This window comes from Canis aureus, chromosome 4, assembly GCF_053574225.1.
Source record: "Canis aureus isolate CA01 chromosome 4, VMU_Caureus_v.1.0, whole genome shotgun sequence".
NCBI lineage: Eukaryota > Metazoa > Chordata > Mammalia > Carnivora > Canidae > Canis > Canis aureus.
In genome coordinates, this window is record NC_135614.1 from 68,665,254 (window position 1) to 68,679,494 (window position 14,241).

The following is a 14,241-nucleotide window of genomic DNA, read 5'->3' on the forward strand; positions in this document are numbered from 1 at the left end:
ACTTCCCTCCTTGGGGCAGAATGGGATTGGGATCAGGATAAGAAACATAAAGTTGAGCTATTGTTGAATCCTTTGCCTGCAGCTCTGCAGGAGCTGCGGTAGGGCAGCCTCTGGGACTTGCAGTTCTGCATAGGGTAAAGCCCCAAAGTGGCCATCACTCAAGAGGAGAGACCCTCTACTCCCTCAACCCCTGGCTCTGCTGAACCCTCAGGGCAGGGCTGGATGCCATACAAAGTCCCTGCTCTCTGGGGCCCTGGGAGTGAGGGGGATAGAGACAGAGACAGAGCCAAGCCCAGAAGAGGCCCCAGCTCCTGCCTTGGAGCCTGAAGCACCAAGGGGAGGGCTGGTTCTGTCCCAGCAGGCTATGGCAATTACAGAGGCCACCTTTGTGCAGCGCACAGCCTGGGGCCCCAGGGGTCTCCCAAGACTGGGGTGCCAGTGGACCCTGGCTGGCTGCAGTGGGCCCTGGGACTCTGGCTCCAATCTGCCAGGACCTCCTGCAGCCAGGGACCCTTGAGGGCTCCAAACCCAACCTGCCTTCTGGACTCTTCCTAGGTTTATTTTTATTTTATTCGGTTTAGTTGTATGTTATTTAAATCCAATTAATTAACATAGAGTGTATCATTAGCTTCAGAGGTAGAGTTCAGGGGCTCATCAGATTCATAGAACACCCAGGGCTCATTACACCCCCAGTTACCAAGGCTCCCCTCCCCCCTCCCCACCCCTCCAGCAACCTTCCGTTTGTTCCCTATGGTTGAGTCTCTTATGGTTCGTCTCCCTCTCATTTCCTCTTCGTTTATTTCCCTCCCCTGCGAGGCGAAATCACCTCCGTTTGCAGTAAAGAGAATTTTCCAGGATTCATCTTTACAATTAATTGTCGTTCAGGGAATTGAGGAACTGTTTCTCCATTCCTTCTGCAAAATATCAGAGTCTGAAAAATCATTCTTACCCAGGGGTCTGGGTGGCGCGGTGGGTTCAGCGTCTGCCTTCGCCTCGGTCACCATCTGGGGGGCCTGAGCTCCAGCGCCTTCCCCCCGGGTCACCATCTGGGGGGCCTGAGGTCCAGCGCCTTCGCCCCGGGTCACCGTCTGGGGGGCCTGAGGTCCAGCGCCGAGGCTCCGGCTCAGCCGCGGGGGAGTCGGCTTCTCCCCTGCTCTTCCCCTGCTCGTCCTCTTCCCTGTCACTCCCTCTCTCTCTCCAGGTAATGAAGTCTTAAAAACTTCTGGCCGCGGTGTGGGCGCTTTTGCTCACGTCGGGCTGGGGCTGCGGGGTGGCGCCACCGAGCTGGGGAGCAAAGGAGTCTGCGGGCGGAGGGGCCCGAGGACCCGGGGAGGGGGGAGGGGGCTTCGCTGCCTCCTGGTGGGACCTGGCGGGTGGAGGAATCATAAAGGATCCCTCACTGGTCTATTTTTTAACGGGGGAGGGGGGGACCCAGGAAACAGGTTCTCTGATTCGGGCGAAATTGCCAGCCTGTGCGCCCTTTGCGCCCACCCCGAACCTGGGACCCGGGCGCCGTGGGGGTGGGGGGCCCAGCTAGCGCTGGGGGAGCCGCCTCGCCTCAAGGCCCCTCTTTCCACTTGCTGAGGGCTGGGAATGTACTTTTTAAAGGTCACCCACAGTCCCTGGGCGGCATCAGAGGTGCCTTTTCCGCCTCCGTCCTTGACACCTGTGAGCACTTGGCTCCACCGCTCAGAGCAGCGGGCAGGCAGGCGGGAACCACGGCGGTTCTAGCGGTTTCCTGCGCAAATGTGAGGCGGGTAGCGGATTCCCGGCTCTCTCCCAGCTGGTGCATCAGGTAAATTACATCTTCTAAAGCCAAAAGTGTTGTGAAGTGGCCATCTCTTCCAGCACTTTCTTTGTACCACAGCACTCCTCCTGCTGTTGTCTTGTGGGGTGCTAGCCTGGGGTGCTTCCCCATCCACTGTGGTCTCCCTTTCTACCTGCCCACGCCCACCCTTTGTAGCTGGGCAGCGGGTCCCGCCACCTTCTCAATTACCACTTGGGAGCGTGCCTTTGTTGTGCCTGGCCACGCTGATTCTTATAGGCCCCACTTACAAGTATACAATCACACCAAAATACTTAGTAAACCAAAATATTTAGTCCTGGGGCATTCCAGAAGCAGAGCATAGAAAGAGGTTTCCTGCCCAGCCCACTGAGAATGGGTGTCTGCTGAAGTAAGAGGAAAACAAAGAGCATGGGATATCCTGGAAGCCAAGGAAATAGGCTCCCTAGGAGGACCCTGAGGATGCAGAAGTCTAATTGTGGAAATGAAAATCCCATTGTAGAGGTTTAGGAGAGGCTGGGAAGGGAAAGGTGGAGATGATGAGTATAGGTAGCTAAAGTGACTTTTTTTTACTATAAATGTATTTTTTATTGGTGTTCAATTTGCCAACATATAGAATAACACCCAGTGCTCATCCCATCGAGTGCCCCCCTCAGTGCCAGCCATCCAGTCATCCCCACCCCCCGCCCACCCACCCCCCCTTCCACCAACCCTAGTTCCTTTCCCAGAGTTAGGAGTTAAGGTGACTTTTTTTTTTTTTTTAAAGATCTTATTTCTTTATTTGAGAGGAGACAGAGCACAAGGGGTGGGGAGACAACGGAGGGTGAGGGAGAGGGAGAAGCAGATGGCAGGCTGAGCAGGGAGCCCTACTTGGGCCTCAAACCCAGAGATCCTGACCTGAGCCCAAGGCAGCTGCTTAACCACCTGAGCCACCCCAGCGCTCACAAAGGTGACTTTTTAAAGATTTTCTCTTGGAAATAATCTAAACTTTGCAGGAATAGAATATAGAAATCCAACACACCTTTTATTCCTATGCCTCAGTTTTCAATATGCCACATTTGATCTCTATCTCTGTCTCTTTCTTACTCTTTCTCAGTCTCTCAGGCACATATACACACAATTTGCATGTAGTATGTCCCGCTATAGGTAAAGGTTTCAGTGGTACCTTACTTAAGGCTCTGCCTTAAGTACAGTACAATTATCAGATTCAGGACATTTAACCTCTATACTATACTTTTATGTAATCTAAACTCCAGAGTCCAATTTTGTCAATTTTCCCAAAAATGTTTTTTTTAAGATTTTATTTACTGATTCATGAGAGAACCAGAGAGAGAGGCAGAGACGTTGGCAGAGGGAGAAGCAGGCTCCATGCAGGGAGCCTGATGCGGGACTACATCCCAGGACCCAGGATCATGCCCTGAGCCAAAGGCAAATGCTCAACCACTGAGCCACACACGTGCCCCCCAAAAATATTCTTAATGTCATACTTATTCCTCCAGTTCATAATCCAGTCCAGAAATAAATGTTGCATTTATTTATCCTGCTTCGTCTTTCTTGTTTAAGACAGAGGAGTTCCCTACTCTCTCATGGCCTTGACAGTTTCAAGAATAGGGCCAGTTATTCTACTGAATAGTCCTCAATTTGGATTTGTTTGATGTTTCCTTACAATTAGATTGGCATTATGCATCTCTGGCTAGAATACGTATAAGGGATTTTGTGTAATTTCAAAGCATCACACTTGAAAGTATACAATCTCTGTGTGCCTCCAACTGGCAGTGTTAACTCTCATAATGCCAACAAGGTGTTATATGATGTCTCCACTGCAGACTTACAATCCCCACCACCCCTACCCTACAACTAATAAGCAATCTGAAGGCAGACAAGTTGAGATAATGCAAATATTCTGCTTTCATTAAAGTCCCCCCTCCATATTTAGTATCCTTTGGCAACTCCTGTCCAAATAAACTTTTAATGTATTGGTTGCAAAATGATTTTCCAATGGTAGCACTCTCTACACATTTGTCCATTGGAATTTTGCTTTAAGAAAGATCTTCCCAGGTGCCTGGGTGGCTCAGTCCGGTTGAGTGGCTAAAGGTCTGCTTTGGGTTCAGGTCTTGGTCTCAGGGTCCTGGGATGGAGCCCGCATTGGGCTCCCTTCTCAGCGAGGAGCCTGCTTCTCCCTCTCCCTCTGCCTGCAGCTCACTCTGCTTGTGCTTTCTCTCTTTCTCAAATAAATAAAATCAGAAAGAAAGAAGAAAGAAAGAAAGAAAGAAAGAAAGAAAGAAAGAAAGAAAGAAAGAAAGAAAGAAGGAAAGAAAGGAAGAAAAGAAGAAAGAGAAAGAATCATCCATTCTTCTCTTTCTGATTATCTATTTTAGAAATAGGGATCCCTGGGTGGCTAAGCTGTTTAGCGCCTACCTTAGGCCCAGGGTGTGATCCTGGAGACCGGGGATCAATTCCCACATCGGGCTCCCTGCATGGAGCCTACTTCTCCTTCTGCCTGTGTCTCTGCCTCTCTCTCTCTCTCTCTCTCTCTCTGTGTCTCTCATGAATAAATAAATAAAATCTTTAAAAAATAAAAATAAAAATGGTTATAAGTGAAAACTGACAGGAATGTGATGCTTTCTAACTGAATATAGAGTTTAAAGTGGTACACAGGCAAGGAAGAAGTGGAAGGACTGGCCAAGTGAGGCCATTCTGGGTAGTTCTAAGTAGTTGTGTCCATTAGAGAACTCACCTGTGTTTCAAGTGTTATGCTAGGTACACTGCCAGCGTCATTTCTAATTTTCCCAGGCACTGGGCCCAATACACCTTTATCATGTACATATTATCATTATGTTTGTACATATGAGGCTCAGATCATATGATTCAAATTCATATTAAAATCCACAGCAATAAGCAAAGATGTAGTGGTAGGTTTGAGAAGGGAAATGTTTAAGGCACCAGGGTAGTAGGTGTACAGCCTAGCAAGTGGCAGGCAGTGGGGAGGACACTTGGGAGTGGGGAGACACCTGTCATTTGAGCAAGTGGTTTTTTTAATTTGGTACAACATTTTAAAGAACAATATAGAAATATTGATCAAACAGGTAGCATAAAGATTCTTATGAAGTAAATTTTCCTCTAGAACTGATTTCTTAAAAAAAAAAAAGATTTTATTTATTTATTTGAGAGAGAGTGAGAGACAGAAGGAGCAGAGGGAGAGGCAGAGGCAGAGGGAGAAGCAGCTCCCCCACCACCAGCAGGGAGCCCAGTGCAGGGCTCCCTCCATCCGTGAGATTATGACCTGAACCAAAGGCAGATGCTCAACCAACTGAGCCACCCAGGCACCCCAAGAACCATGCCCCTATAAAAGTATTCCAACAGGGACACCTGGGTGGCTCAGCAGTTGAGCATCTGACTTTGGCTCTGGGCATAATGCTGGGATCCGGGATGGAGTCCCATATTGGGCTCCTGGCAGGTAGTCTGCTTCTCCCTCTGCCTATGTCTCTGCCTCTCCCTCTCTGTTTTGTTTCTCATAAATAAGCAAATTTTAAAAAGTATTCCAACAAACTGAAAATGGTCATAATTTAGAGTGTGGAATATCAACAATTTTTTTAAATTGATAAATAAACACTGTACATAGCCTCATCACATATCAGGTCAAGCTTTCTTTACCAATGAGTTTATTTATTTATTTGAGAGAGAGAGAGTAAGGGAAAGTACAAGGTGGGGAGGAAGGAGGAGGAACAGAGGGAGAGGGAGAAGTAGACTCCCAGCAAGACCCTGGGGCATGACCTCAGCCAAAAGCAGTTGCTCAACCAACTGAGCCACTCGGGTACCCCTACCAATGAGTTGAAATACATAATGTAGGATCCCTGGGTGGCGCAGCGGTTTGTCACCTGCCTTTGGCCCAGGGCGCAATCCTGGTAGACCCAGGATCGAATCCCACATCGGGCTCCCAGGATCGAATCCCACATCAGGCTCCCGGTGCATGGAGCCTGCTTCTCCCTCTGCCTGTGTCTCTGCGCCTCTCTCTCTCTCTGTGACTATCATAAATAAAAAAAATTAAAAAAAATAATAAATAAACACATGATGTATATTCCCCAAAGAATAAAAGTATTACTCTTAAAACCTAGGGGGAAAGGTCAAAATAAAAACAAATTCCTGGCAATGCGTCCACTTCAACTTTAGGCCATCCCTTTCTTATATGCTTTCATTTGAAATAAAAGCCAATCAGAAAGATCAAATTACTTAAATAAAGAACCGCTAATGTCCTTGGCATATACTGATTTCATTAATTCCTTAAGCCCTTGGTATATATTGATTTCATTAATCCCTTAATTGTCAATGTGCTCCAGGCAAAGACCACCAGGAATACACGTGCAGTTGAATAAGGTGGTTTATTACTCATTACACAAGATGAACTTATGCCATGGGGGAACCATGAGGTGCCTCAATATGAGGGTTTTGACATGTTATAGGATGTGTTGGGGTTGTTTACCGACCTTGTGGAGGGTTTCAGCAAGCAACTTTTTCTCTGCATTATATCCCTGTGTGGAGTCAGGGGTAATTTTATGATTTACTATATTTTTTAAAGATTTATTTGAGAGAGAGAGAGAGTGAGAGCATGTGCAAGCAGGGAGAGAGGGAGAGAGAGAGAGAGAGAAAATCCTCAAGCAAACTCCCCACTGAGTAGGGAGCCTGATGTGGGGCTCACTCCCAGGACTCTGAGATGATGATCTGAGCAGAAATCAAGAGTCAGATGCTTGGCCAACTGAGCCATCCAGGGGCCCCCGATGATTCAATATCTTAATTAATCTCTCTGGAAGGATAGAAGTCCAGACAGAGAGCATGCCTAAAACTGGTAAAAAATAATAATAAAATAAAATAAAATAAAATAAAATAAAAGGCAGTCCACTTGGTATCATCGAAGACAGGCATCTTTGTTTCTTTTTGTGGTTAGGATAATATTCACATTTTTGCCTCTGATCAGATATGATTAGAGAGTATTTTTGTCTTGATTATTGACACAGGATGACCCTGTGTGATGGTGATGTTCTAGGAAACTGTTTATATTCAACCTAAGAACACCAGTGCCTACCTATGATTCTCAGGCTAACTCATGGCAACACAGGCATCATACATAGCAACATCGAGCTCTTGGATGTCAGGGCTGCTTTTGTCTTTCAGGTGCTAAAATATAATAAAATAGAGACTAGGTTTGAAAATCTCCCAAGCAAACCTAACAACTAGCCACATAAGCAAATTAAATTAACTGATGCCATGAACATCAGCAAAACTTAGGTTATTTCTTATAAATGTGTCTGGTTTTCATAACTGAAGCATATCTTTCCAGTACGGTATAAGAGTCACTTAATCAACCCCCAGCCACCTGGAAACCTCCATTGTAAGAACCAATCATTGTAAAGGGCAGGTTCCTCACTATCATTTTAGAAACCACCCTGTAACACTAAAGCCCTGAACCTCAGACCACATTTGCCCTTGAATTTTCCTTCTTTATGAACAGTTTGCTTCTTACTCACGAAAATATTTATATTGACTTTTTGGTAAAAATTTGTGTGCAGCGACTGGCGCCAGAAGTGGGATTTGGAAAAGACCCCGAGGAACCCGGAGTCCAGTGAGTAACTGAGTGCTGTACGTGTGGAGTCCGTAGTACTCACTGCTTCCTTGCTGATCCTGGAGTTCCAGGTGATCTCTCCCAAATCCAAGCTCCATTCCCTGTGTGGTGACCTCTGCAACTGACTGAGCAACTTCCTTGCTTTGTTGGTAAGTCACACTCCTGTCTGTAAGGAGAGAATGCCCTTGCTTTCCTGGGTTTAGGGGCAGTGGAATATTCCTGGGTTCTCCGCTGATTTGTTGTCTTAGGAAATGGGTTCCACCTAATCCAAAACTTGGAGCAGGATCTTGTGCCTTTTTGAAAAATGGGTAAACTTGTGGATAGTTTGAAGTTGCAGCAGCCACTTTGGGGAAGCATTAATTTTGATAAGTAAGTCTGTTTCAGGGATACTCTTAAAAAGAGAGAATCCAGGGGCACCTGGGTGGCTCAGTGGTTGAGCATCTGTCTTTGGGTCAAGTCAAGATCCCGGGGTCCTGGGATTGAGTCCCACATCCAGCTCCCTGCAGGGAGTCTGTTTCTCCCTCTGCCTAAGTGTCTGCATCTCTGAGTCTCTTATGAATAAATAAATAAAATCTAAAAGAAAGAGAATCCCAAACCTCTCCAAGACAAAGGAATGCATTCTCTTATTAGTATACAAAAATTTCTAAAAAAAAAAACAAAAGCTCCGAAAATAGGTTCCTCGAAAAATATAACAGTATATTAAAAAGCTTTACTGAAGGGACACCTGGGTGGCTCAGTGGTTGAATGTCTGCCTTTGGCTCAGGGCATGATCCTGGGGGTCTAGATGGAGTCCTGGATCCAGTGCCGCCTGGAGTCACAAGTCCTGCATTGGGCTCCTTGCTGGGTGGAGGGGTAGGGGCGGAGCGGGGCTACTTCTCCCTCTGCATATGTCTCTGCCCCCCCCCATGTGTGTTTGTGTGTGTGTGTGTGTGTGTGTGTGTGTGGTGTCTCATGAATAAATAAATAAAATCTAAAAAAAAAAAAAAAGCTTTAATGAAAACCTGTACCCATCCCAGCAGTTAAGCTTAACTTACACCATCTGCCAAAAATGCAGTTTGGACCCAGCTATTTTTTTTTAAAGAGTTTATTTATTTATTTATTCATGACAGGCAGAGACAGAGACATAGGAAGAGGGAGGAGAAGCAGGCTCCATACCGGGAGCCTGATAGGAGACTGGATTCCAAGACTCCAGGATCATGCTCTGAGCCAAAGGCAGCCACTCAACCACCTAGCCACCCAGGCGTCCCCAGCTATTTTTTTGAATTTTGAATTATTATACCTGACACATGGCTAACATTTGTAGATGGTTGCTGTAATATTTGCATTTGGGCATTTATGTATACCTATGTATGGATATATATTATTGTGCACTAAAACTGCTGATGTTAGCCTTCTGTGGGCCATTTCAGGTGATCTCAAGGAGATATTGAAAACAAACTGGGAAAAAGGTTAAGTGGAGGCATACAAGCAATATTTTTCAAAATCAGATATGACAGAAACATATGTTAAAATGATCTGAGGGTCTTTCACATGTCTCTGTGGAACTTAGTAAGCCTTCATCTCTACAACCAAACTAATTATACCTTGTATGACCAAGTATTGGTCAGAGACAGTTTGCAAGTACCACTCTCCCTTTGCCTTCTTCCTATGTATAATCTGCAACAGCGAACAAGCTCCGGAGCAGTTCTTCAGAGCACTTGAAATATGGTCTCTGGGTGCCTGGGTGGCTCAGGGATTGAGCATCTGCCTTATCTCAGGTCTTGCTCCTGGGATGGAGTCCCGCATCAGGCTCCCCAAGGGGCGCCTGTTTCTCCCTCTGCCTGTGTCTCTGCCTCTCTCTGTGGGTCTCTCATGAACAAATAAATAAAATCTTAGAAAAGAAAAGAAGGAAAGAAAGAAAAAAAAAAAAAGAAAAAAGACAAGTCGATCTCCTCCGGGGCTAGAGAGTCCTCAGTAAGACGGGGATCAAAGCATTTACTAAGATATTTGCAGGTTGGCTTTCTTTCAGCTGGCATGATGTATATGTGATATTTTTTAAAGAGCTCTATTTAATAACCAAAAAGGGGGGAATGTCTGTATAAATTATATCTCAGAGACACCTGGGTGGCGCAGGGGTTGCGCATCTGCCTTTGGCTCAGAGGGTGATCCCAGGGTCCTGGGATGGAGTCCCGCATGGGGCTCCCTGCACGGGAGCTTCTCCCTCCCGCCTACGTCTCTGTCTCTCCTGAGTAAACAAACAAATAAATGATCTTTTAAATAAATGAATTCTTTCTCTGTCAGAACTTTAGACGCAAACCCAGATGTGTTTCAGGCATGCAAGGCCCGAGATCATCTGTGACTACAAGCCGCGATTTCTCTGGATCCCTAACGCCGGGAGCGCGAGCCCAGCGGCGGGGCGGGGCGGGGGCAGCACAGCGCCCTCCGCGGAGCCCGACCCCTCCGGCGCGCGCCCGGCTCGGGGCTCGGGGCTCGGGGCTCGGTGCCCGGGGCTCGGGGCTCCACGCTTGATGCTCGGTGCTCGGCGCCGGCCCTGGCTGCCCCCCGCGCGGTCCGCTGCCCCCTGTCGGCTCGCGTCCGCCTCGGCCCCCCCGGCCCCCCCGCTTGCACGGCCGCAGGTTCCAGCCCGCAGAGCCCGGCTGGCGCGTCCCGGCCGCGGGGACTCGGTGGCGCAGAGCCGGGGTGTTCTGCGGGCTTCGGCCCTCTTCGCTCAGCGGGGTGTTTGGTTCGCGGCCCCAGCGGAGCCGCGAAACCCGGGGGCCGGGGGTGGGGCCGGCCGGGGCCCTGGGGGGCCGCCCTGCTCCGGTCCCCGCCGCCGGTTCCTCGGCGCCACTTTCGCCAGCAGCGTCCGGGTGCGGACTGCGGGGCCTCCGGCCAGCCCAGGGCACCGTCGCGGCCACGGGGTCGGGCCCTGGCCCCGCCCCCGCCCAGGGCCGCCAGCGCCGGCCTCGTGGTGCCCGCACTTCCCAGCCCTCCCGGAGCCGCCCTCCGGCCGGGACGCGAGCCGCCGGCGCGAGTCACAGCTCGGACCCGGGCCGCGTCTCGGCGTCTGCCAGCGGGGACGCTTCTCAGCCGCAGCACCGCCGGCCGCACAGCGCGGGTTCTCGCGGCCAGCACCGCCGCTCTGGCCCCGTTGGCATCTCTCCAGCCACGCCGCCCGGGCCCTGTCAAGGTGCAGCTTCCCTCCTGTCTCCGACCGGCTCTCTCGGGGGCGGCTGCGCGGCGCTCGGTCCCCGAGCCGGTCGAGACGAGCCCGCGCGCTCCCCTTCCCCGCGAGCACGGCGACGTCCCCGCCTGCCCCCACCCCCGACCTTAGGACGGGCACTGCTGGAGCCGCGGGGCTCGGTCTCGGGGGCTCCAGACCTCGCCGTCCTCGTCGACTTCTTCCCTTTAGCAAATGTGGACTGCGCGGCGCGGGGCGCGGGATTTCCTGGTCGCCGCAAGTCGGGCTCGGTCGCTCCGCAGCTTGTACAAATCGGGGAAACCGGCGAAGGACATTTCTCAGCCGCGGCAGATCCCGCTTAGGGAGATCAAGGGCTTTGCCACGCCCGCAACACCTTAGGAAAAGGAGTCCACGTGGACTCTGGGCAAATCGGTATTTAATCCTGCCTTGGAGATTTCTCCCTCCCACCAGATCCCAGGTTAGAGATTAGCATAAGGCTGGGAGCTTTAGCTGAGCCCCACTTTTCCAGGTGCAGTGAGTCCCAATGAACCGTGCCTGGGATAGCTAAGATCCCGGGAATTCAATTCAAGAGAGAATATGTCCAGATTTTCCAGGACGCTGTGCCTGTTTCTGAGGCCTGTCGTTACTCGAAGGTAGCAAAGTGTGGTTTGGAAACAAGTACCCTTGTTGTTGGGTCCCACAGAAGTACGAGTCTATCGGCAAAACCCACTCTCTTGTCCTGTTTAGCTGGTTTTGTATGGTTTTGCTTAGAATTTCTTGCTATAGAAAGCCCACCTTGGCCATGCTTTTTTTTTTTTTTTAATTTATTCATGATAGTCAGAGAGAGAGAGAGAGAGAGGGGCAGAGACACAGGCAGAGGGAGAAGCAGGCTCCATGCACTGGGAGCCCGACGTGGGATTCGATCCCCGGTCTCCAGGATCACGCCCTGGGCCAAAGGCAGGCGCTAAACCGCTGCGCCACCCAGGGATCCCTTGGCCATGCTTTTTATCACTAAATCCAGAAGCCCACATCAACAGACTACATAAACTTCACACTCATACGAACTTTTGGAAAATTCGGACTTTGCTGTTTTTGATTGTCAGGCTCACAGAAGTCGATGTGTATTTGCTAAAGCCCTTTCTGATTTGCAGCAAGCTCTGGGGTGTTCCGCCTGAGTTATGGTTGCATCCTTAAGCTCTTAGAAGTCGATGTGTGCTGGCAAAGCGATTTTTAAATCCTACCAATGCTGGATTTGCCATGGGAGAGACCCTGCCCCCATTTACTAAATCCCCTCGAAGTTGATATAAATTGGGGAAAATATTGTCTTCTTCGTAGCTACTTCTGTAAATCTAGATTTATCTGCATCTCTGTTTGTTATGCCATCAAAGTCGGTGTATATGGACAAACTCTATTTCTTAGTCATAATAAGTGAGGAGTTAGAAACGAGAGGTCGGTCCAGCATTTATTACACGAAATCCTGTAAAATCGGTATATACCGCTGAAAACAGCTTCTTCATCGTGAGAAGTTTCGGCGGTGCAACAGAGCCTGCCTTGTCTAGTCATTCCTAGGAGTCATGTTTTTGCAATAGGAAGTTTGAACTTCTTTGTGTTTTTTATTCTAGAGTCCAGTAGAAGACAGCGTCCACTGGCTGAAAAGATTCCTTGTGCACAAATTGCTCCAGGAAATCTTGATTTAGCTATGCTCTTGTTTAATGAGCCTGGAGAAGTCGATTTGTTAATCGTGGCGACGCTGTCTGCCTGTGGAGATACCTTTAGGTGGAACAAATACCGGTTTGGTTTAGTCGTTGCAGCCGTCTCTCAGATCGACCTCCTCCGGGACTGCGGGTAAGAAGACCGGATTATCGTAGGCGGCACGATTTAGACCTACTTTCTTTCGGTTTAGAACTTTGGCTTGAAAACTATCCTCTTTATGCTTTTAACACATTATACTTATTTTTCAGGTTCATTTCGGGTTTTTTTTTTTTCTTTTTTGTCTGTTTCCGCTTTGATTTGATCAGGGGGGCGGCGGGTTCTAGGTATCCTCACCACCTTATCTGTTTCGTTGTGTCCTCTGATTAGTTAGCGCTCAGCTTCCCCTTGTCCCTGGCCCCGCCCACCAGCCCCGGGGGGCATAAGTACCCGGGCTGTAGGAGCGCTGTCGGCTTTGCCAGTTTAATCTGTGCAAAGCTCAAGACCTCCTGATCTGAGGCCTCCTTGGTGAAACAGCATTTTCTTGGCTGGGTGAAAAAAAATCACATGAAAAAAAGATAAAATTAAAAATTAAAAAATGAATATCACATGGACTTGTTTATTTTTTGTCACATTCAACAAGTCGATATACCCTGTGGAAAAGCGACTTCTAAAAAACAAAGTGAGAGAGACAAGAGAAAAACGACTTCTTTGTCCTACCACTTATGTGATATCCAGATTTAACTTTACATTTGCCACCTCGCTGAAAATCGTTGTATACTATTGAACTCGGTATCTTTCTGTTAAAGTCATTTAAAAAATCATATAATATCGTGTATTTCCTTCAAACATTCAAGACGTTGGTATACACTGCAGAAAAACGACTTTTAGCAAAAAAGAATTATAAATAAAAAATTAAATTAAATTATAAAGGTGAAAAAAAAAACCAAAAACGTCTTTTTCCTAGCCAGTTCTGAGAAATGATAATTAAATTATGTAATTGCCACGACTCTGGAACCTGTTGTATATGTGTGAACTTGGAAATTTCTGCCAATAATGTCAAAAAAAATCATATCAAAAAAACAGAAAATAAATGAAACTATAAATAATAAAAATAAATAAGTAAAATAAATATTGCATGAACTTGTTTATTTTTTCTCACATTCAACAAGTCGGTATACACTGTGGAAAAACGACTTTCAGCAAAAAAAGAATTATAAATAAAAAATTAAATTAAAGTATAAAGGAGAGAGAGTGAAAAAAAAACCAAAAACGTCTTTTTCCTAGCCAGTTCTGTGAAATCATGATTAAATTATGTGATTGCCACGTCTCTGGAACCTGTTGTATATGTGTGAACTTGGATATTTCTGCCAATAATGTCAAAAAAAATCATATCAAAAAAACAGAAAATAAATGAAATTATAAATAATAAAAATAAATAAGTAAAATAAATATTGAATGAACTTGTTTATTTTTTCTCACATTCAACAAGTCGGTATACACTGTGGAAAAACGACTTTGTGTAAAAAAAGAATTATAAATAAAAAATTAAATTAAATTATAAAGGAGAGAGTGTGAAAAAAAAACCAAAAACGTCTTTTTCCTAGCCAGTTCTGTGAAATCATGATTAAATTATGTAATTGCCACGTCTCTGGAACCTGTTGTATATGTGTGAACTTGGAAATTTCTGCCAATAATGTCAAAAAATCATATCAAAAAAACAGAAAATAAATGAAATTATAAATAATAAAAATAAATAAGTAAAATAAATATTGCATGAACTTCTTTATTTTTTTTCACATTCAAAAAGTCGGTATACCCTGTGGAAAAACGACTTTCAGCAAAAATAGAATTATAAATAAAAAATTAAATTAAATTATAATTGAGAGAGAGTGAAAAAAACAACAAACAAAAACGTCTTTTTCCTAGCCAGTTCTGTGAAATCTGATTAAATCGTGTAATTGGCACCACTCTGGAAGTCGTTGTATACTA

At 46.9% G+C, this 14,241-nt stretch overlaps 1 long non-coding RNA gene across 1 annotated transcript; it reads left to right on the forward strand.

Moving 5' to 3' along the window:
- The first annotated feature begins 7,135 nt into the window (after window positions 1-7,135).
- On the forward strand, window positions 7,136-13,381 carry LOC144312914 (uncharacterized). The gene is made up of 2 exons (XR_013378561.1): window positions 7,136-7,549; window positions 12,183-13,381. It is a non-coding gene; the product is annotated as an uncharacterized LOC144312914 (long non-coding RNA).
- Window positions 13,382-14,241: the final 860 nt, after the last annotated feature.